This window comes from Ailuropoda melanoleuca, chromosome 4, assembly GCF_002007445.2.
Source record: "Ailuropoda melanoleuca isolate Jingjing chromosome 4, ASM200744v2, whole genome shotgun sequence".
In the NCBI taxonomy this organism is placed as follows: domain Eukaryota; kingdom Metazoa; phylum Chordata; class Mammalia; order Carnivora; family Ursidae; genus Ailuropoda; species Ailuropoda melanoleuca.
This window is the reverse complement of record NC_048221.1, coordinates 71,833,423-71,857,613: the sequence shown is the minus strand read 5'-3', so window position 1 is coordinate 71,857,613 and position 24,191 is coordinate 71,833,423. Positions and strand designations below refer to the sequence as shown.

The window sequence follows — 24,191 nt, the reverse complement described above, 5'->3', positions numbered from 1 at the left end:
GCATAGGTTGAAGTTCATTTTTTTTTGCATATAGACATCTAGTTGTTTCATTTGTTGAAAAGACTATCCCTTATCCACTGAATTGTCTTCCTACCTTTGTCAAAAATCAATTGATCATTAATTGTACACTTTAAAATGATTAAAACAGTATATTTTATAGATATGAATTTTATCTTAATAAAATTATCTCAAAAAATCAATTGATCATATTTATGATGATCTATTTCTGGACTCTTACTTTACTCCACAGCTGTATTCTATTTAGGTCTACACATTCACCAATACTGCATTATCTTAATCACTTATCTTTAGATTAAGTTTAAAACTGAATAGTGTGAGTCCTCAAACTCTGTTCTTTTCCAACATTATTTTGGTTGTTCTAGGTCTTTTGCCTTTTCACATACATTTTAGAATCAGCCTCCCTATATCTACAAAAAGTCCTGTTATGCATTAAGTCTCTAAAATCAGTTGAGCCCTACAGGGTTGCCAGATGATACACAGGACATCCAGTTAAGTTTAAATTTAAGATAAAAAACAAATGAATATTTAGCATTATAACATCCCAAATGCTGCATGGAATATAATTATACTAAAAATTATCCATTGTTTATCTAAAATTCAAATTCAATTTGAATTTGTTCTTTCCATTTGTTTCAAGGGTATTCATAGTTACTTATTGGAACATGAATAAAATGGTTCCTTAAAGTCTTTGATAATTCCAACATCTGCCATCATCTAGAGATTGGTGTGTATCAGTTGTCTTTTCCTTTGTTAGTTATGGAGCTATTCCTGATTTTTCATAAGTTGAGTAATTTTGAATTTGATCCAAAACATTTGAATTGACATTTTGAATATCATGTTATAAGATTCCGTGTCTCAGTTAAATCCCATGGAGAATATAAATTTTTTGTTTACTTGTCTGTTTTAATAGGCAATAAGCCTGTTAAGTTCAGGGTGCAAGTTCCAATTTGTCTTCTATGGGCTATGTTTCAATGTCTGTTCAACTTTCAAAGACTTCGCTGCGCTATTCAGATCTGTCCCCTTTTGTGCTCCTCAAACCAAAAAGAGGTTTTCCTTGGGACATGGCTGGTACAGTTTGGGGATTTGGTCTTTGTTTGAATCCAGACTGGGAGATACAGAAAGAAAAAAGAGAACTCATCTCCAGGTCGTTAGTACTTTTAGTTCTGCTTTCCTTCCCGCATATGTCTGCTATTATTTACTTTTCAGAGTCTTCAGATGGCTTCTCCAAGCATTCTGTCTAGTTTTTAAATTACTTACTCCATCTTTCCTGAACTGGAAGTACCGGCCTTTATACTTTTTTTTTTTCTTTGAGAGAGAGACAGTGTGAATGGGGGTGGGGAAAGGGGCAGAGGAAGAGGAAGAGAGAGAGAGAATCCCAAGCAGGCTCCATGCCCAGTGTGGAGCCTGATGCAGGGCTCAATCCCATGACCCTGAGATCATGACCTGAACCGAAACCAAGAGTCTGAGAATCTGATGCTTAACCAACTGAAATACCCAAGCACCCCTGTAGATTTACTTTTTAATGAATTTTAAACACGCATTATTTTATTATGTGAAATGTAAATAAATAATGAAATTTAAGAAGAGAAAAACTTTCACTTCCAACTAAGAATAACAAGGACAGGATTTATCTATCCCTCAAAACAATCATAAAAAGGACAATATATATGAAGCAATGATTTTTTTTTTTAAGATGCCTGATGTCAGGTAGTAATGAAGAGTAAGCCTTTTGAGATGGGAAACAAACAAAGCAAGTCCTATGACTGATAGCTTAATGCCATGAGAGAGTTTCCAGGCCATAGTTCAGTGAGGAAGAATCAAGATAGAGCCTGGTGCACTGCTGCACTGAGGAGATACAGCTGACAGTCTGGGAGACCACAGTGGCTAAAAGTTGTATGACATAGTCCTGGAGAGGTGAGATGTACTGGAGAGAGGATATGTAAAAAGGAACTCCTAAAGTTTTCACCCATGTACTGATTAGTATTACATATGTGTGGAAACTATCTGCCTGTGAAAGAACTACCTGAGACGAGTAGAAGGAACAGTGCTCAGTGCTGGAAATAGTGCCTCTTCCCATCATACAGAATGGGAAACCTCATTATTCACAGAGCATTGAGCGCTAAGAAAGATTTTGCCTTATTAGTGGGGAAAATTAGCCCTAGACTGAGCACTGCTCCAGTTCTGCCTAATAATTTTAAAAGAATACCCAAAAGGATCAAACTATTTACAACTAACTTAACTGTACCCCAGAACAAGGCTTAAAAATATTTAAGGGTAAATAAAAATATCCATTGTGCAACGAGTTAAAAATCATAATGTCTAAACATCCAATCAAAAACCACCAGGTATACAGGGTACTTGGCTGGCTTAGTCTGTTGAGAGCACAATTCCTGATCTTGGGGTCATGGGTTTAAGCCTCACATTGGTTGTGGAGCCTACTTAAGAAAAATTACCAGGTACGCAAAGAAGCAGGAAAATATGTCCCATAATGAGGAGAAAAGTAAATTGAAATAATTGAAACTGATGAAGAATGGGCCACAGATGTTAGAATTAGCAGACAAAAACATTAAGTTAGTATAACTGAATTCCCTATGTCCAAAAGGTTAAATAGAGATAGATAATATTAAAAAGACCCAAATCAAAGATCTACTGATATAAACTACAATATTTGAGAAGAAAAACCACATTTACATTAATGGCAAATTAGACATCACAGAAGAAAAAAACTGAGTGATTTTGAAGAACAGCAATAAAAATTATCCAAATGAAACACACAGTGAAAACCAATCTTTTTAATGAAAAGGTCATCACTGAGCTGTGGGACAACTTTAAACAGCTATATATATCTCTATATATATAGATATATATAGAGATATATATATATATACACACACACAATTACAGTCCTAGAAGAGGAAAGAGTGGGAGTGGGAGAGACAGAATAAATATTTGAATCCAACACTTTCATTTTTATAATTTTAAATGTAGGCAATTCGTTTAAAAAGTAAAAAATCTGCAAGCCAGACATTTCCAGTAGGCTACCAGTTTGAGGTCTCTGGCGTAATAGTACGAGTAAGGTAAGATACATCCCATGACAGTACAACCTCATAATGAGGCAATAGTTTTTCTCCAGTGCTCCACTGCCTGAACTTAAACTCTTATCAGTGCTGCTCAGGGGGTAGGATGCCCAGAGGCTACTTTGTACTTTGATGGAATTTGAGGTAGATTTGAAAGGTAAGAGTAATGACAAGAACAATCCAGACAGGACCTCACAAGGTGTAATTTGTATCAAAAGCAAATACAAGCAAATAAAAGCAAATATAGAGCTAGCAAAAGGGAGGTTCCTGGCTAACTCAAGTGCAGGAGCTGCTCCATGAAAATTGCCATTTTGACATTTCCTCTGGAAGGAAAAGGTTTACCCTTTACCGGCAGGTCACAGGTTCAAAATCAGGCTAAGTAAGATATGGCTAATCCCCCTATAGTCTCCAGGCTGATTTATTATTATTTTTTTCTAAGCTGATTTAAATGCAGATATCTTGGTCTTTCTTCCTCTAACTTCTTGCCAACCTGTTTTCAGACATATTTGAATAGTGAATCATTTTTCCAAAGAGACATCCTGATTTCTGAAGAGAGCTTTCTTTCCTGGTGCTTTGAAACCTCAGTAACTTAAAAATACCTAGTGGACATGCTGGGCTATTTGCCTTATGACAAGGTAGGTGTCTTTTGAAAGAACATTTTTAAAAGATCCAGTTGCTTGTCATTAAAAGGCCTTCTCCCACAGCCTCTGGCATTTCAGAAGTATCAGGATAGCACATGCAGAAATGCCAAATTTTTTTGCATCTTCCTTCCAGCCAAGTGCCCCCAACTAGGTATGTTCCATGTGGGGGAGCACTGTGAATGGTAGGGGTCAGCCCTACAGCTATGAGAAAGGGGTAGCACATGGGAGTGGTGGCTGCCTTCCAACAACCATTCAGCAACCCCTACTTCCTTGTTGAGATTGTTTTGTTTTGCTTTTGATGGGAGGTTACGGTTTCTCAGAGGCTGGGGCCTCCCCCACTTCCCCAGCCCCAGGAGTGGATTCCTGATCAGTCTAAGGGTCTAAGCCAACCTTGGGGAAATATAAAGCATCCCCGTTACCTGTGATTAGTTTAGGACTGAACATATAATACAAAGCTATACAGCGAGAAGTAAAAGCAGGGGAGCTTTCTGGGAAGAAAATGATGAAAAGAAAGAAACAGTTCCTTGGTAGTGCCTAAAATGCCACTATTAGTGATTGTTTTTCCTTTTAAATTAAGGATTGCCCTTTTCTTTTAGGTTAAAATATTTACAATGCAAATATGCCTGGAAGGAGTTATACCTGGGCTCATGTTGTCATGAATCAGTTGGTCAGCAATCTACAAGGATTTGGGTGGTTTAAGGAGGTTTCATGGTGGACCCCCAAAAGATAGGATTACCTCCTAATTTCTGGAATCTAATCCTTGGAGCTGTGACTGTTACCTTATTTAGAAAAAGGGTCATTGCAGATGTAATTAAGTTAAAGATCCTGGGATGAAGAGATCATTCTGGATTATCCAGGTGGGCTCTAAATTCAATGACAAATATCCTTATAAGAGTAAAGCAGAGGGAGACTGACATAGAGAAGAAGGTGATGTAAAGACAGAGGCAGAGATTGGAATGATGAGGCCATAAAAGCCGAGGAAGCCAAAAAATGAGGACAACCCCCAAAAGGTAGAAGAGGAAAGGAAGGATTCTCCCCTAGAGCCTCCAGAGGCAGTAAGGCCCTACTGACACCTTGATTTCAGACTTCTGGCCTCCAGAACTATGGAAGAATAAAATTTCTGGTGTTTTAAAACTCCTAGTTTATGGTATAGCCACAGGAAACTAAGAAAGTGGCATGGGCTTGCTGAATGATTAAATGAAGTAAACACCAAGAAAGGGAAGTCTTCAGGTCATAAAGAAGAGTTCACTGACTCTACAAAGGTCAGCTTTTCTTCAGAGTCCCAGCTTTGACCCTAAGTAGGCCAGTTAGCCTGTGCCTTGCTCCATACTCCAAGATACACTCATAATTTTAGTCACACATTTTATCTCAACTCTGACTCCTCACTTTGACCTTGTCTTTCAGATGCATGCCCTTCAACCCAGGAAGCCAGATGAAACAGTACGGTAGACTATTCAGTACAAGGTTCTCTCATCCTGGGGTACAACTCAGGGCCCAGTCTCTCCAAGAGCCTTCCAGTTTCTATAAGAAGAAGGACACGTTTGGTAGATTCACTCCCCCAGGTGACTCTGACCAGGTAACTGACATAGTTGAAGATTCTGGCAAAGAGCTAGGAATAAAAGTTTTGGGAAAAGGAACCAATGTTTGTTGTGCAAGTACTGTTGAGCCTGGCCCTGTGTTAGTTATTTACACACACGCTCTTATTCAATTTTCACAAGAACTGTATGTGGTAAGTAGTAGCAGTATTCATGTTTCATGTATGGGTAAATTGAGTCTCAGAGGGAACATAATGTGCCCATGATCACATAGCTTGTAAGTGATAGAAACAAGACTCACTGTGGCCTATTTGGCTCCCAAACCCATGTTTTCTACACAAGAAACTGCTGTCTCCCTGTGGAAGTGAGAAAAGGCTCAAGATTGACAGCGAAAGATGAATGAGAGAAGCATTAGATTCATGCTTCTCTATCATTCTATCACCACAGGCAGCAGGACATCTTCAGTGTCCCTGGAAAGGAGCAATCAACTCTCTGATGAAATGTGACTAGGCTAATTAAGGAAAAAATGCCACTTTGTGTATGAAATGACACAGACCTTTTATGTGGTTCACTGGAGACCTGAGGTTCTCAGTTACCCTGGAACCATGGATTACTCTGAAATGAAAAGATAAGAGTAGTGGTCTACCTCAGGCTTTGGGGCTTGTCTCAACCCTGGTCTGGTGACTAGTACTGGTGTGAGCCAAAAGTCTACCTGAAAAAGGAGGCAGTACTATTGATTTTTCCTCTTCTCCTTCCCCTGTGCTCCCAATCCACTTTCCCTGTCTGTAGAACACACGCCCCTTGAAGAGGTATACTCACTGTTTGAACTGTGCCATTAGCTTTCAGGTTGGTGCAACTAGGAACAGAGCCAGATGCCCCCTTTCCCTCCGATCCTTATGAATTTCCCAGGGAGCGCCAGCTAAGCTTTTAAGAGAAAAAGGTTAAGCTTACCACGGGAATACAGCTTTTAAAACCCCAACTTAAACCGCTGGTTATTATCACTGATTTCTCTCTTGCACCCCACAGTTGGGAGAAATCATACTTCCTTTTCACTGCTTCCTATCTTCCTTAGAAGATAATTGTACTGTTCCAGGAAAGGAAACTGTCCGACTGTCCTATTTTCAAATGAAGCAACCCCACACTTATTCCTTCCATAAATAAGCTTAATTCAGAAGAGGCAAGTGGAAGACTATCTCTGGAAAACTGTTCTGGGTGTATGCATTAAGACTAATCTTTCTTTCACTGCCTTGTTTGCTTTAATTAGCTTTGAAGTTTACCAAAAACTCTGCAGGTCACCACCCTGCAGGAGCTATTTACCTGTAGTTCAGCTTTGCTTGTGCATTTCTCTTAGGATATGGACTGGATCCAGGTTCTAAGTCCCTGCCTGACCAGTTAACCAAACTCCAAAGCTGTGCAATTTGGAGTGAATCACTAAATGACTCTGAACCTCAGTGTCCTCATCCACATAAAAGAGGCGAGTCATTGCTGCCACCTACTCACAGTGTTGATATCAAACAAGAGAGCGAAGATATGTGAAACCGCAATGAAAACACTAGAAGTCGATAGTGCAGATGTAAATAATACCATTGTGAAAATCTTTGCCCCACCAGGATGTTAGCTGTCACCACTGCTCAGCATTCAGCACTGGTCAGAGATCCTGAACTCCAACAACTTGTAGTCTGATATAAAGAGAACAACTCTTAAAATCCATTGACACTAACAGCTCAGCTGTGGTCCGCTCTAAGCTGCAACTGAGAATCCTAAAATAGGATACTATACCATGAGGGTGGGTGGTAGGAGAAGAGTAACTTTGGCTGTCCCTAAGAAGATATCCTTTGTTCCCACGTAGGAACATACACATTTCTGACAGTGCCATCGAGACTCAGCTGGGACCCTTCTGGTAACTTCCTTTAAAGGGCCCCTTTCTCATGTGGGTCAGTTATGACTGTTACCAAATGCTTCATAAGTGAGAATCCAAACCTATCTTTTCTTTTTTTTTCCTGTCGGAGTTACATAGAGAAGTTTTGCCTACTCCATAGGCTAGAAGATACTTGTGTGCTTTATATCTTTTTCAGATATTTTGTGGTTAGCCTATAAAAATGCAACTGATATTTGTATGTTGGTTTTATATCCTGCAACCTTATTGAATTTGTTGATTAGTTCTAACAGTTTTTTTGGTAAAGTCCTTAGGAGTTAATACATATAAGATAATAATATCTGAGAACAGAGACAATTTTACTTCTTCCTTTCCAATTTGAATGTTTTTTCTTTCTTTTTCTTTGCTTGCTGTTTGGGCTAGAATTTCCAGTACGATGCTGAACAGGAGTGGTGGGAGCAGACACCCTTGTCTCGTTCCTCACCTTAGAGGAAAGGCTTTCAACCTTTCACCATTGAGTATGTTAGGTGTGGGGTTATCATACATGGCCTTTATTATATTGGGGTACATTCCTTCTTTACCCAATTTGAGAGTTTTTATCATAAAAGGAGTTTGAATCTTGTCAAATGTTTATTCTGCATCTATTGAGATGATCATATGATCTTTATCTTTCATTCTATTACTGTGGTGTATCACAATTATTGATTTGCATATTTTGAACTATTCTTGCATCCCAGGGATAAATCCCATTTGATTATGATTTATGATCCTTTTAATGAGCTACTGAACTTGTTTTGCTAATATTTTTTTGTGAATTCTTGCATCTATATTCATCAGGGATATTGGCCTGTAGTTTTCTTTTCTTGTAGTGTTCTTAGCTGGCTTTGGTATCAGGGTAATTCTGGCCATGTAAAATGAGTTTGGAAGTATTCCCTCCTCTTTCGTTGTTTGGAAGAATTTGCAAAAGATTGGTATTAATTCTTTAAATGTTTGGTAGAATTCACTAGGGGAACCATCTGGTTCTGGGCTTTTCTTTGTTGGGAGGTTTTTGATTACTCATTCAGTTTCCTTACTCATTATTGGTCTATTCTGATTTTGTTTCCTCTTGATTCAGTCTTGGTAGGTTGTATGCTTCTATGAATTCATTCTTTTCTTCTAGGTTGTCCAACTTGTTAGTTTATAATTATTTATAATAGTTTCTCTGATCCTATTTCTTTGGTATCAGTTATAACGTCTTTTCTTTCATTTCTGATTTTATTTGAATCTTCTTTTTCTTAGTCTAGCTAAAGGTTTGTCAGTTTTGTTTATCTTTTTTAAAAAATCAGCTTAGTTTCATTGAATTTCCTTAAAACAGCTATTCTGAATTCTGTATTCATCGGGTAAATTACAGATCTTCATGTTGTTGAGGTCAGTTACTAGATTATTGTGACTCTTTGGTGGTGTCATGTTTCCTTGATTTTTCATGTTTCTTGAAGTTTTCCATTTTGTCTTTGCATTTGAAGTAGCAATTACCTTCTCCAGTCTTTACTAACCAATGCATGCAAACTCATATATATATATATATATATCTATATATATATATATATAGATATATATATATTCCCCCCCCCTTCAAAGGTATGCTGGAACCTCTCTGCTGGACAGCTGGACTTCCACAAAAACTATCTCATCCATGAGTGATTATCTGAGACAATGCTTTCCAGGGCTCCGAGACTATGGTCAAGAAGGGTTGGAGCTGGTTCACAGGCCACCGTATCCACAGCTGGGACTGAGGTTTGTATGTCCATTACCTGACACACATGTGGCCAATACTCTTCCCAGACTCCTTAGCCTATGGTGTTGGATTGCACAGTTCCCAAAAAGGCACTTTTGTCCAAGGATGGATGCCAAATTGTTGTTGTTGAGGGATGGGACATGACGAGGGATGTTTTATTAGCCATGATGCTGATGTCATCCAACTGGAAGATATTTGCAACCAGAAGCCAGGTCCTCATCGGACTTTCCTATTTCAGATGAAAAGCACCTCAGTGCAATCTACACGTGATAGGGCTTCACACCTTAGTGCCCTCCTGATTGTCTTTCTTGGCTCACACTTAGGTTTGTTCAGTGTCCCTTAAAGCGTATGTCTTAGTCATCTATTGCCATGAAGGAAATTACCTTAAAACTTAGTTGCTTAAAGCTACAAGTGTATATCATCTTACACCATTTCTGAGTGTACAAATCAGTGATTTTTCACATAGTCAAAAAATTGTGCAACTATTGTTACTATCACTATTGTGTAATTACAGAAAATTTTCATCATTACAAAAAGAAAGAGAAATCCAGGAATGGCTTACTTAGGTGGGTGGTTCTGGCTCTGGATCTCTCATAAAGTCCTAAAAAGAATCAATCATTTGAAGGCTTGACTGGACCAAGAGGATCTGCTTCTAAGAAGGCTCATTCAAGTTCTTTCTGGTTTCTGGGAGGAGGCTTCAGTTCTTGAAGGCTGGAGTGCCTCACCACGTGGGCCTCTCCACAGGGCTGCTTAGGTGTTGTCAAAACATAGCAGCTTGCTTCCCTCAGATACACTGATCCAAGAAAGAGTACAAGAGGGAAGCTATAATATGCTTTATGTCCTAATATAAAAATGACATACTATTACTTCCTTCTTTTTTTTTTAAATTTTTTTATTATGTTAATCACCATACAGTACATCCCCAGATTCCGATGTAAAGTTTGATGCTTCATTAGTTGCGTATAACACCCAGTGCACCATGCAATACGTGCCCTCCTTACTACCCATCACCAGTCTATCCCATTCCCCCACCCCCTCCCCTCTGAAGTCTTCAGTTTGTTTCTCATAGTCCATAGTCTCTCATGTTTCATTCCCCCTTCTGATTACCCCCCTTTTCTTTATCCCTTTCTTCCCCTACCGATCATCCTAGTTCTTATGTTCCATAGATGAGAGAAATCATATGATAATTGTCTTTCTCTGCTTGACTTATTTCACTTAGCATTATCTCCTCCAGTGCCGTCCATGTTGCAGCAAATGTTGAGAATTCGTTCTTTCTGATAGCTGAGTAATATTCCATTGTATATATGGACCACAGCTTCTTAATCCAGTCATCTGTTGAAGGGCATCTCGGCTCCTTCCATGATTTGGCTATTGTGGACAATGCAGCTATGAACATTGGGGTGCATATGGCCCTTCTCTTTACTACGTCTGTATCTTTGGGGTAAACACCCAGTAGTGCAATGGCTGGGTCATAGGGTAGTTCAATTTTTAACTTTTTAAGGGACCTCCACACTGTTTTCCAGAGTGGCTGTACCAACTTGCATTCCCACCAACAATGTAGGAGGGATCCCCTTTCTCCACATCCTCTCCAACAATTGTTGTTTCTTGCCTTGTCTATCTTTGCCATTCTAACTGGCGTAAGGTGGTATCTCAGTGTGGTTTTGATTTGAATTTCCCTGATGGCTAATGATTTTGAACATTTTTTCATGTGTCTGTTAGCCATTTGTATGTCTTCATTGGAAAAGTGTCTGTTCATATCTTCTGCCCATTTTATGATTTGTTTATTTGTTTCTCGTGTATTGAGTTTGAGAAGTTCTTTGTAGATCTTGGATACCAGTCCTTTATCTGTGGTGTCCTTTGCAAATATATTCTCCCATTCCGTGGGCTGTCTCTTAGTTTTTTTGACTGTTTCCTTGGCTGTGCAGAAGCTCTTTATCCTGATAAAGTCCCATAAGTTCATTTTATCTTTTATTTCTCTTGCCTTTGGCGATGTGTCGTGAAAAAGGTTGCTCTGGCCGATGTCATAGAAGTTGTTGCCTATGTTCTCCTCTAGAATTTTGATGGATTCCTGTCTCACATTGAGGTCTTTCATCCATTTGGAGTTTATTTTTGTGTATGGTGTGAGAGAGTGGTCAAGTTTCATTCTTTTGCATGTAGCTGTCCAATTTTCCCAGCACCATTTATTGAAGAGACTGTCTTTTTTCCACCGGATGTTTTTTCCTGCTTTATCAAAGATTAGTTGCCCAAAGAGCCGAGGGTCCATTTCTGGGTTCTCTATTCTGTTCCATTGGTCCATGTGTCTGTTTTTGTGCCAGTACCATGCTGTCTTTGTGATCACAGCTTTGTAGTACAGCTCGAAATCCGGCATTACTTCCTTCTTATTCTATAGAAACTGGTTACTAAGCACAAACCACACTCAAGGAGGGAAATTTGGCTTCACCTTTGAAGGCAACACCATTAAAGAGTTTGTGGACATAATTTAAAACCATCAGTGTGTTTTTCAAAGCTGGTCACTCACGATGGCCAAGATTAAGTACAATCAGTGCAGTTTGCTGTCAGGCTATCATATCCCTTGATCTGGACCTTTCATCTTTTTTTTTTCTTTAAAGATTTTATTTTTAAGTAATCTCTACACCCAACGTGGGGCTTGAACTTCCAACCCGGAGATCAAGAGTCATATGCTACTCCAACTGAGCCAGCAAGGTGCCCCTGGACTTTTCATCTTTTCTTAATGCAAGTAGAGGGTGTAGTGGTCAGGTACACAGGCCCTGAGTCAGCTAAACTGGGTTCCAAGTCTGACTCTCCCTTTCCTAGCATAGTGCCCTTGGGCAAATTACTTAACTTCAGGTTCCTTTTCTATAAAATGAAGATAACAGCCACTTACAAAGTTTTTCTGATGATCCTGGGAATGCTTGATTCAATTCTCAATGTCCCCAATAAGTGCTGATGAAACCCAAATGGCATACTTTCTTGAGCAGCCATTTCAGTCTGTTGATTTATTATGAGTTCATAGCCAATTCAAAATCTGTTTTCTTTTTTTTTTTAAGATTTTTTTTTTTATTTATTCGACAGAGATAGAGACAGCCAGCGAGAGAGGGAACAGAAGCAGGGGGAGTGGGAGAGGAAGAAGGAGGCTCATAGCGGAAGAGCCTGATGTGGGGCTCGATCCCATAACGCCGGGATCACGCCCTGAGCCGAAGGCAGACGCCTAACCGCTGTGCCACCCAGGCGCCCCCAAAATCTGTTTTCTTTTCACCATATAAAACTATGAAGTCTGGTCTCTGGCACTGAATTTCTGTAAATGCTTTTTAAATTAATTTTTTAAAAGATTGTATGTATTTATCTGAGAGAGAGTACATGTGGGAGAAGGGGCAGGGGGAGAGGGAGAAGCAGATTCCCTGTTGAGCAAGGAGCCTGATGCAGGGCTTGATCCCAGCACCCCAAGATCAGGACCCAAGCCTAAGTCAGACGCTTAATCAACTGAGCCACCCAGGTGCCCCTAAAATTAATTTTTTAGAATAAGATATAATTCACATGCTGTAAAATTCATCATTTTAAAGTGTGTAATTCAGTGATATTTAGTTTATTCACAAGATCGTATAACTTGTCACCACTACCTAATTCCAGAACATTTTCATCATTGCCCAAAGAAATTCTATACCCATTAACAGTCATTCCCCATTGCCGCCATTCCAACACCCTGCCAACCAACAACCTACTTTCTGTCTGTATTAACTTGCCTATTGTGGACATTTCATGTAAGTGGAACCATACAATATGTGGCCTTTTGTGTCTGTCTTCTTTCATCTAGGATTATGTTTTCAAGGTTCAGCCATATTGTAGTATATATCAGTACTTCATTCCTTTTAAAAGTGGAAAAATATTCCATTGTGTGAATATGCTACATTTTACCTATCCTTTCATCAACTGATGGTCAATTGTGTCATTTCCACTTTCTGGCTATTACAAATAGTGCTGCTATGAACATTCGTGTGTAAGTTTTTATATGAACACATCTTCCATTTCTCATGGATATATATCTACGGTGGAATTGCTAGGTCCTATGGCAACTCTATGTTTAATTTTTTGAGGAACCTCCAAACTGTTAGAAATAGAGGAGTTCAAGGACAATTTTATTAAATTTCCTTTTACTGATCTCAGAGATTTTTTTTCAAGTAGTATGAGATGATTTTGTATCCTGTTTCTCCCAATCTTATGATTTGATTTATCAATCAACACAGGGTGTAGAAATGCCAGTCTGACTGGAACTATGGGGAAATCTAATACACATTTCTTCATCACTTCCACAAAGATTTCATGACAGACATCAGACATTTTGCTTACATCAACAAACTCCAAATCTTCCAAATTCTCCGGATTATAGTTAAAATATATATTTTATCTAATACAGTTACAACCAGGTTATAAAATATAATTCACTAGAAGAAACTTAGCAGTTAATAAATGTAATCTCCTTAGAGAAAGAAAAATAAGATGAACTGACATGCCCAAGGTCACTAGGTAGTATCAGAGAGAGGATCTGAATTCAATTTCAATTCCAATTTTTACCCAATTATGCTTGTTGTTCATTTTTTTCTTCTTTCTTTTTCTTTCTTTCTTTCTTTCTTTCTTTCTTTTTCTTTCTTTCTTTCTTTCTTTCTTTCTTTCTTTCTTTCTTTCTTTTTTTTTTTTAGAAGGGGAATCTCTTTTGAGTGTAGTTGACACACAATGCATACTTGTTGTTCTTCATAGGTCACTCAGAGCACAGGTGAAGGGAATAGTCACTTGACTGTTGACAGGATGCAGTCATTTAGTTTGCTGGCAAAACAAGCGTCTCTTTAGTTCTTTCCCCCACACCATAGCCACAACCTGGCTGTGACATAAGATTTCTAGCAAACCTATTCTGGGGCCTTTTAATTACCTCCTTTTTCTTTAAATTTTAAAAATAGTATGACATTTTTATTTTTAAATGCAAATAAACCATCTTTTTAATAATGTATTTTAAAACTTTTTGTGAATGACTTTGCCAGTCTGTATTTCCTATAATCTACATTTTTCACTTGTGCAAAAACCTTTAGTCATCTCTTCTTTCCTTCATATTTTATAGTGATTCTCAAAAATGATTTTGTCACATCCATGTGTTTTAGTGCTGTGGTTTGTATTTGTGCACACTCAGAGACTTTAACTTCTATAAACTGACTACATATCATCTTAGTATTTTCTTTCTTTTATGGCAAACTTGAGTCTTTCTTCATGATACTTGTTCTACACTTTCCAATTTGAAGATCTTTATCCTTGAAGAAACAAAATTAGGGTTATTGGTTTTTTTCTCCAGTCCTCTGCTGTTTTTTCATGATCTTTTCTAAAGAGTGTCCTATTCCTTCCTTTTTTACTTTCTGACTTCGGACGTACTGGTTAAACACCACTTTTCATAGTGCTCCCACATAAAAAAGGAGAAAGAAACGCCTTAGATACAAAATAAGCTCCAAGAGGTACTGTTAAGTGAAGCAAGCACAGTACAGAATCAAAAACATAGGCTACTATCTTTTGTGTTAAATTAAAAAAAAAGAAAGAAAATAGACCATATTTTATTGGTTATAAAATGCACAGATTTTCACATTTTAGATGTCTCTGAAGTTAGAATTCATTGTACAATTGACAACAAGACATGGTTTAACTGGCAGGGCTTTAAAAAAATTCTTTTGTAGTATTTTAATAATGTACTATATTTGTAGTATATATAATAAAAAGCATATATAGTGCATATAAACAGAATAATTCCATCTTGTATGCAATCAATGGTATCCTAGATTTGATAAAGAATACATTTGATTGCATATGCAAAGAATTTTTCTAGGAGGATTTGCAAGAAACTGGTAACATAGGTGGCTCATAGAGATGGGTACTAAGTGGCTGGGGAACAGAGATAATAATTTCTATCACATTCCTTTTTGTATATTTTGCATTTTGAATCATGTTAACAAATAAAATGTTTGAATAATAAATTCAGATTTTAAAAATTGCAACTGGACATGAGTCTTCTTGACACCACTACTTTGTTCAGACTTGTATATAGCTTTGTGTTTGTTCCTAGTAATGGCCAATGAGCACTGTGAAGGAAGAGCAATGCCACTGCACACACCACTCCTCATCCAGAGTCCAGCATGGTGCCCAGCCAGCCATTAACTCCAGCTGACATCATCCCTTTAGCCCAGGATTTTTGTCACTTGTAAATCATCAACCAGATATTTGTTGGTTAAAATTAAGTTCAATACAGCTGTTCCCCTCATCGCTTCCTTGTTATTTCCACTGATAAATCTGTTCCATGAAGCAAGGTGTAAATACATCAGATGCTCTGTTTTTGTTAAATTCTGACTTCCAGCAGAACCATCTAGCAGCATCTAGATGAATGAGGAGAGAAACATCTTGAAAAGAGAAGAAAAACAGTTTAATTGGCACCAGTGCACTTGGCAACAACTGGGTTACCATGATAGCTCATACATGGTGTTTGCTAAATAAACCAGGAAGCAACTGCAATGAATGACTCTAAGATGTTGGCAGTTATGCATGCCATTAAAACAGCATGGCTGATTCACTACTGTTGTTGATGATATTTAGAAATGCAAAGATCCACTTCCCAGACCACTCTGAATGTTTTATACACACAAAACATAGTATTAAATCTCAAGTAGGCAAAATCAATCCCAGCAATCCTGGGTGGCAAACAATAACTGATAACCAGTGCAGAGTTGAGATATTAGGCCTATTTTGAAAAGAACTCAGAAAGTTTAACATAGAAGTACAATTTTTAGGGTCGGAGCTTTCAAGCTTGATGGAGATGGAATCAAAGCCAGTGCTGGTTGGATGTGGGTAAGAGCAGGATTCAGGGTGATTACCATCAATTCCTGTTGGCATTTGTGGTTCCTTGGTATAGGCAGGCTGGTGCAGGGTGAATCAAGCTTAAAGGCCCAGCAGTGAAATGAATAATTTTCAGTGGTTTGTGTTTTAGGATACAGATACAACACTTCCTAGAATTAGGACAGACCTAGTTTTATATAAATTTACTTTTTAATAAGATTGTTTAATGTGCAATCAACATAAAACATTTCCATGCGATGAAAACTTTAAAGATCTTACTCTCTTAGTAACTTTCAAATATACGATATAATATTGTTAATTAAACTCAGTATGTTGTGCATTACAACCCTAGAACTTATTTATCTTGTAACTGGAAGTTTTTACTATATAATGAAATAGTCTGCATACATCTTTTTTTTTTCCCCGGACATTATTTTCAATATATCTTTGAACATGTACTCTTACTTATTCAGACTCTGTCTCTCTGGACTCCAGTTCATCCAGTATATTTACCAGATTATTTAAAAATTTACAGCACTAAAATAATATTTTGGGGAAATTTGTTATGCAACAATGGATAACTAATATATATGGGTTTAGCTGAAGTAGGTATATAATTTTTATGCAACTATGTATTTTTTTTAAAGATTTTTATTTATTTATTTGACAGAGATAGAGACAGGCAGCGAGAGAGGGAACACAAGCAGGGGAAGTGGGAGAGGAAGAAGCAGGCTCCTAGCGGAGGATCCTGATGTGGGGCTCGATCCCATAACGCCGGGATCACGCCCTGAGCCGAAGGCAGACGCTTAACCGCTGTGCCACCCAGGCGCCCCTATAACTATGTATTTTTTAGTTCTTGAGGTTTGTGATACATATATTTAATTGTGTTCTGTAATTTTGGGTGAAGTAAGCTTTCTAAGCTTCAGTTTCATCTTAAAATGGGGATAACTATAACACCTGTTTGCCTCAAAGGGTTACTTTTTAAAACGAACAAAAAAATTATATATTTAGCAGAGTATCTTACAAATATCAAGTAATCTGTAAGTGTAAGCTATTTTCAATTAATAATCTATAACACAGTAGTCAGTGTGGCTAGTAGGAACTGTGAATATCTAGTTTACCTTTTGGAAGGGCAAGTTTAAGGTTAAGTATCATAAAACACTACACTTAGAAACCATACTGCTACAGCTCAGTCCTCTAACTTTCGTAAATCAAGTGCCCAGTAAGAATCAGGCCAATCTTTCTATAATGCATTGAACAACCCATCAGAATCACCTGGTGTCATCATACACATGTAGATACCACCTTAAACTCATTAAATTGGGATTTTGGAGGCTAGGGACCAGACCTCAGCATTTAAAAGGAGCTCTACTGTTGATTCTTATGTGCATTAAAATTTGGGAAACACTAGCTAGTAGTTTCTAGAAACAGGCCTGAAGTTATAGGAATTATAGACCTAGTTCTCCTAACTGACAAAAGTTCACGGCAGAAAGTTATCAAAGGCCCTTATATATGCAATACCTACTTATGCTAAGAAGTTTCTTGGTAAACTGTTTAGATTTTCTTATATTCAGATCATGGTTCAGTCTAAACAAAATACCCAGTTATGCTGTACGAACATTATGGCTTAGCTAACTTCCAACATTGTTTGCAAAAGCTTGTGGGTACCACCTTCTCAATTTTAAACCATTCTTTTAGGGTGATCATCTTTCACCATGAAATTAGGTCATTTTTCTACAAAGAATGTTTTCTGTCTGTGGTGATGTTGGTTTCAGAAAAATTCATGTATGTAAAAATGTTGGTGGTTTTGATACCATCTGGTAGCTAGCCTCTTGAAGAACACTTGGCTGTGGCAGAGTTTTCTTTGTGGTCAGAGAAGAAATCATTTTTCTGTGTGCTATTATGCTGGCAACTGCCTATGATAACTTAAAACTCTTAAAGCCAAGTGTCATACTTGATAAAGGATTAGTATGCACGGTATATAAAGAACTCTCATGATTCACAAATCAAAAAATCCAATTAAAAATTGTCAAAATACTTTAACAGACACTTCACCAAAGATATATGGGTGGCAAATAAACATATTACTAATAAACATCACTAGTCATTAAGAAAATGCAAATTAAAACTCTAATGAGATACTCCTACACACCTATTAAAGGGTAGAAAGAAACAAACAAACTTGACTATATCAAGTCCTAGCAAGGGTGTGGAGCAATTGTAACTCTCATGCATTACTGGCGGGAATGCACAATGGTACAGCTACTTTGGAAGACAATTTAGTATTCTTATAAAACTAAACACTCACTTACTATATGACCCAACAACCCTGTTCCTAGGTTATTTATCTACCCAAGATAAATGAAAATATATGCTCACACAAAAAAATTTGTACATGAATGCTCATAGCAGCATTATTAATGATAGCCAAAAAGTGGAAATAAGTATATGTCCATCAACTATTGAATGGATAAACAAACTGCAGTACATTCACAATAGACTGCTAAGGCAATAAAAAAAAAAAAAACCTAGTGATACATTCAATAACATGGATTAATCTCAAATGCATTATCCTAGGTGAAAGAAACCAGACTCAAATGGTTATTTACTGTATGATTCAATTTATATGACAATCTGGAAAAGGTAAAATTATTGAGACAGAAAACAGATGAGTGGTTGCAGGGCATGGAGGGGGGAGACTGACTACAAAGGGGCATTTTTTTTTTAGGTGATGGAAATGTTTTATATCTTGATTGTGGTGGTGGTTATATGACTGTATGTGTTTGTCAGAATAAAATAGTTGAGTTTTACTCTATGTAAATTACACTCAAAAACCTGATTTAAAAAAAAAAAGGGCAAACTTGGACATAAAATGATCTGACACACAATGCTTTTCTGAATTTGAGTTCCAGTTAGTGTGTGAAACTTCCAGTATTAGAACTCTGTAGGCGTTCTGGATGAGTGTTTCTAGCAAGCACTTTGCAGGATAGTTGCAGCATATTAAGCTGTAAGATAAACCAAAGGTGTTAGAAACAAAACCTAGTTCTGATGTACAGTCTCCAGACATGGCTCCCTATGATGAGGAACAAAATAAATTTGACCCCACTATGCTGCCTTTCATCCCTTCCCTGCAACCCAATCAGCCATGCCATCATTAGGATCCTAATGAACCCTGTGGGGCTTCTATGCTTAGATCTCAGGTTGTTTAATGGATATTTTGGGTCTTTGAGGGGGTCCCTGGACACTTCTTGAGAATGAGAAACTCATCATGAGAAAATTGTGCAATATATTTGCTCATGAATCAACGGATTGAACTTTTTAGCCACTGAATTTGCCAGGCAGGTGATGAGTGGAACAGAGGACCATGCAATAAAGTATTTCATCTATTATTCAGTTATTTTTTTATCTTAATCTTTTCTTTTTTTTTTTTAAAGATTTTATTTATTTGTGTGCATGTGTGCGTGTGCATGTGTGTGAGAGAGCACGAGTGAGCACATGCACAAGCAAGGGGAGCGGCAGGCAGAGAAGCAGGCTCCTTGTCCAGCAAGGAGCGTGATGTGGAACTTGATCCCAGGACCGTGGGATCATGACCTGAGCTGAAGGCAGACGCTTAACCAACTGAGCCACCCAGGCGTCCTTTAATCTTGCTTTTAATTGCATTCATTACAAAATATCTTGAGGATTTGTTAAAAAAAAAACTGGGGGACAAAAAAAAACTGGGACAAAACACTGGAAATTTCAGTTTTCAGCTAAAGCAAACTTATATTCTAGTTCAACTTGTTGGTCCCATAATTTCACTTCATGTAGGATAAGTCAAATGTATCTAATCCCTTTGAATGATGCCTGGATATCTATTTCCTAGAAAAATCTACAATTAATTTTCTCAGGCTTAACTGATGGTTCCTCAAGATCCTTTCAATATTTTATCAAAACTCAGGATTTTAATCCCTTGAATCTTTTTTTTTTCTTTTACACAAAAGATTGACATACTTACTCTGGGCTAGAACAATGTCCTCAGCACTAGACTAGCACTTTGGAATTATGCTGCTGCTCCCAGTCAGACTGAAAAAGTAATAGGAAAGGCCAAGTTTGGGAACTCAACTACCAGCCTGGTCTAGCTCACCTAACACAGTTTCTCATTTGGAAAACAGAGGCAGTCCCCTCTCTGTTTACCAATCTCTTATGTTTTGCATGAAATCTCTTAAGTTTCTCAGTGAACTATTGAGAGAAGCTCTTTGAAGACAATGAGTTTCAGTGTTAGGAATGAGAGCTTCTAAGAACGGGAAAGCGGATGGGCAAGGCTAATATACAAATTCAAGAACTAGGGCTTAGTTTCAGTTTATGCATTCTCTAGTCTGAAACAGACTCATCTACCTTTGCTAGGTGATTGACTCTCAGGGACAAAAATTTGAGTTTCCAAAAGTACACTTGAGTTTTTAAAAGGTAACCCAGCTTGGCAGCTTTAGATTACTTTCATAGTATGAGGAAGGATTTTTTAATTTATTTTTTACTCCAGGCACTTTCTTCCAGCCACAAGTTAGTCTGTAATTTCATTAAGTACCTATTGTTTGTCAAGATTATTAGGCACTGTGTGGGTGGAGGGAGAAGTTGGAGAAGGGGAGACCAAAATGACTAAGACTTAGTTCTAAGACTTAGATCCAAGTACCTTACAATTTAGGGGTGCAAAATATAGTGCATCTATATTTAGAATTTTTGCTCCCAAGGAACTTTGATTAGTTTGAAGTCAAGGCGGAGAAGGGCTTTGTTATGTCCTAGGTAGTAGATAGTACTTTATTTAGAGATTTAACAGTTCCTGAGCATCTCAAAGATTCCATCTTGCACTGGCCAACACAGTGGAGAAAGGAAAGATCTTTGCTTTGAGTTGGTGGTATATTGGATGTCTTTAAGAGTACTGGGTTTAGGGGCATCTGGGTGGCTCAGTCCGTTAAGCAACTGCCTTCAGCTCAGGTCATGATCCCAAAGTCCCGGCCCTGCCTCCTTGGGCTCCCTGTTCAGCTGGGAGCCTGCTTCTCCCTCACCCTCTCCCCGCTACTCCTCCTGCTTGTGTTCTCTCTCTGTCAAATAAATAAAATCTTAAAAAAAAAAAAAGAGTACTGGGTTTAGGGGCACCTGGGTGGCTCAGTCAGGTGAACAATGGACTCTTGGTTTTGGCTCAGTTCATGACCATGCAGTCCTGGGATTGAGCCCCACATCGGGTTCCGAGTTCAGCAGGGAGTTGGCTAGAGGATTCTTTCTTCCCCTTTCTCTCTGTCCCTCCCCTGTCTTTCCTTCTCTCTCTCTCAAATAAATAAATAAATCTTAAAAAAAAAGAGAGTACTAGGTTTAAATCCAGATCTGCAATTTAATAGCTGATGTGACTTTGGATGGTCCTCTCATTTATAAAAAGAGGTAACAGCAACATCTCATTGAGCTAATATGTGACTTAAATACACATACATGTAAAAGCATTAACTTAGTGCTTGACACAAAGTAGATGATCCACGAATAGAAGCCATTACCATTATTACAGTGTCCCTGGGGAGACAGAACCCAGAGGGAAAGGGCTTGAAAACACAGACAATAACATGCAAGTGATACCATACCAATGAATACCATATGAATAGCTGCATGGTTTGCAGCAGTAAAATAACCTGCAAGCAAATCAAAACATGTTTCATTACTCCCAAACCCTATTGCATAAGTCTCAGGTGAGAGTCCAGATTATTCCAGGCTAAAGCCATGAATTTTTTGAAATTCAGCACTTAAGATCCAAAAGTAAACAAAAGATTAGGCAAGGTCCTAGAGAGAAAAGGCAGTTTTTGTGGTGGGGCCTGGTTTATACTTAGTGATTATAAATTTCCTTTGACAGCTTTTAGTGGGAGTGACTGTCTTGCAAAATTCCAACACAGCAATGTTTTCTGGACAGTCTTACTTGTCTTTGGATAGGTCGCCACCTGCATTAATTTTAGAGGACTCCACCCCAGCTTTTATTTTTCCCAGATGTCTGACGTCTAAAAGCTTACACATTATTTACTTTTGCTTAGTACTCCTTTTTCTTCCCCAGTTGAAAGGCAAATATCCCTGATAGAGGAGTCAAGATCCAACATTATGCTGCTTAATCCTTATTTTCTCCCTCACTTTTTACTGTGGCTACTTTGATATACAACCTAACCCTGATTCTAGACTGTCTTGTATGGATCTCTGCCTCTTGTGACTAAATGTAGTCTCCAGTCTTGTTTGTAAATTCCTCCAGGGCAGAAATTATGTCAAAAGATTTTGTAAAATATTGTTTTACCTTAACCTTTAAACCTACCTTAAACCTGTATAGCACAATTCAACATCAAAAGTAGATGAATAGTAAAGAGTAAATTATTATTGTTGATTATTATGACCTGGTTTCCCTTTCCATAATCCTGAATTGTAATGTGTTCTCTAGTATTTTCAGAACTAGAAATTATGGAGGGGCGCCTGGGTGGCACAGCGGTTAAGCGTCTGCCTTCGGCTCAGGGCGTGATCCCAGCATTATGGGATCGAGCCCCACATCAGGCTCTTCTGCTGTGAGCCTGCTTCTTCCTCTCCCACTCCCCCTGCTTGTGTTCCCTCTCTCGCTGGCTGTCTCTATCTCTGTCGAATAAATAAATAAAATCTTAAAAAAAAAAAAAAGAAATTATGGAGCAGACTGTGATTAGAGCAGACAGTTCCGAACCTTCTGGAACCATTTCAAAAGGCAACATAAGACTACAAATTAAGAAGGGGGGAGAACCTCTGAACAATTTCAGAAACTGATCCTTACTCACCAAGAAGCTTAGATAAAGCTGAACAGACTTGTTCGGAAAGAGTCTTCTTCTCTTCCTGTCTCAAACATTATCCAGTAAAATTTATGTTCACTTTGGGTGAATCTGTAGCAAGGCCCACTCATAGACATTTCAATATCTTGCTTGGTCTTCAGTATTCAAAAGATATGGAAATAAGTCATTAGCATGGAAAGCTGCCCTACTGAATCTTCTAAAAAAATTCCGTTTGTTTTTTCTTTATATATTTAAAAAAAATTTTTTTAAGTAAACTTTACGACTAATATGGGGCTCACATTTACAACCCCAAGATCAAGAGTCACATGCTCTACTGACTGAGCCAGCCAGGCCTCCCAAATCCATAGGGTTTTGATCTGCTAAATTTGAATCTAGACTACCAACAGACTTATTTCCCTAATTTTTCAGTCTAATTTTTTTGTCTGTTTTTGTGAGTTTAGGGTTTGGTGTGTCTGGCAAAAAACACATCACCAAAAAACAAGTCATTTTTCATTTGTACTGAATACTGATTTTTGAGAAAATATATTCAAGGAAAAGGGAAAGAAGAATTGCTGCGGAGGCCTTTATAGCTTTTAACTTGGGTTACTGAAAAAAAAAGTGGAGCTTAGGGAGTGCAAGTGGGGTTAAGATACTTCTGAGTCATCAAACTAAAAAGCAGGAGCTACTTTTGTGTTTTGTGGGAAGGGGAATGGAAATGCTGGATTAGGAGCAAGGCTCACCTAGGACACCAGGTTATTAGGACTCAAGTCACAGCACTTTCCAAAAATCTGAAAATGAAATGGGGCAGGGTTTTCTCATTCTTGCTCCAGGTGAGGTATCTGGGAGCTGTGTTTACCTTGAGTAAATTAATTCTGTGAGTATTTACTCCTAATATGTAATGGGTACCTTATAAGGTATGGGGTAAGATGTAAGGGAGGGGGCGAAAACAATTTCAAAGACATAAAGGGATTTGCCCAAGTGTACTAGTAAGTTTCTAAGAGAACCAGGTTTCCAAATCTATGTACTTGGCAGTACATGCTGCCTGAGAGACCATAGTAAGAAAACGATGACTCTAGGATTAGACTCTTCCATTGAAGTAGCATGCACCTCAGGAACTGTGTGAGGGCTTCTCAGAAGAGGCAAGATTGGTATTTCCATAGACTAGAGCAAAACCCCTTATCTCGGGGCTTCGGAAATAAGGAAACATGCTAAAAATACGCTTAAAACACTCTGAGGTAAGTTCATTAACGATGACTAAAATTGACTTTAGAAAGAATAAAACGTGCTTGTTTCTCATTTTTCTACTGGAAATTACAAATAATACAGCGAAAAGAAACACTCTTGACTGAATCTAAAGACGCTGGATGCGAAGAGAGTAAAGTGTTTGTGAAGAGAAAGAACAAGGAGGCGGGTCCCAGTTCGTAACAACGCCGGCCCCACCTCCATCCGCATCCGGGGAGAGAGAGCTCGCCCCCGGTCCCCGGGGCAGGGCCCCACCTCAGCGCTCCCACGGAATCCTCGCTCTGGCCCCGCCTCCGTCCGGCTCGGCTCCATCAAGCTCCCGTAGCGCGGCGCCTCTGAGGCGAGTGAGGGAGAAGCGAGGCGGGACTTCCGGCGTTTG

General features: G+C 38.4%; 1 long non-coding RNA gene across 1 annotated transcript; it reads right to left on the bottom strand.

The window, feature by feature from the left end:
• Window positions 1–12,928: 12,928 nt before the first annotated feature.
• Window positions 12,929–24,144, bottom strand: LOC117801959. Its single transcript, XR_004624866.1, has 3 exons — window positions 24,011–24,144; window positions 22,580–22,725; window positions 12,929–15,349 (listed from the first exon to the last, which is right to left on the bottom strand). It is a non-coding gene; the product is annotated as an uncharacterized LOC117801959 (long non-coding RNA).
• Window positions 24,145–24,191: the final 47 nt, after the last annotated feature.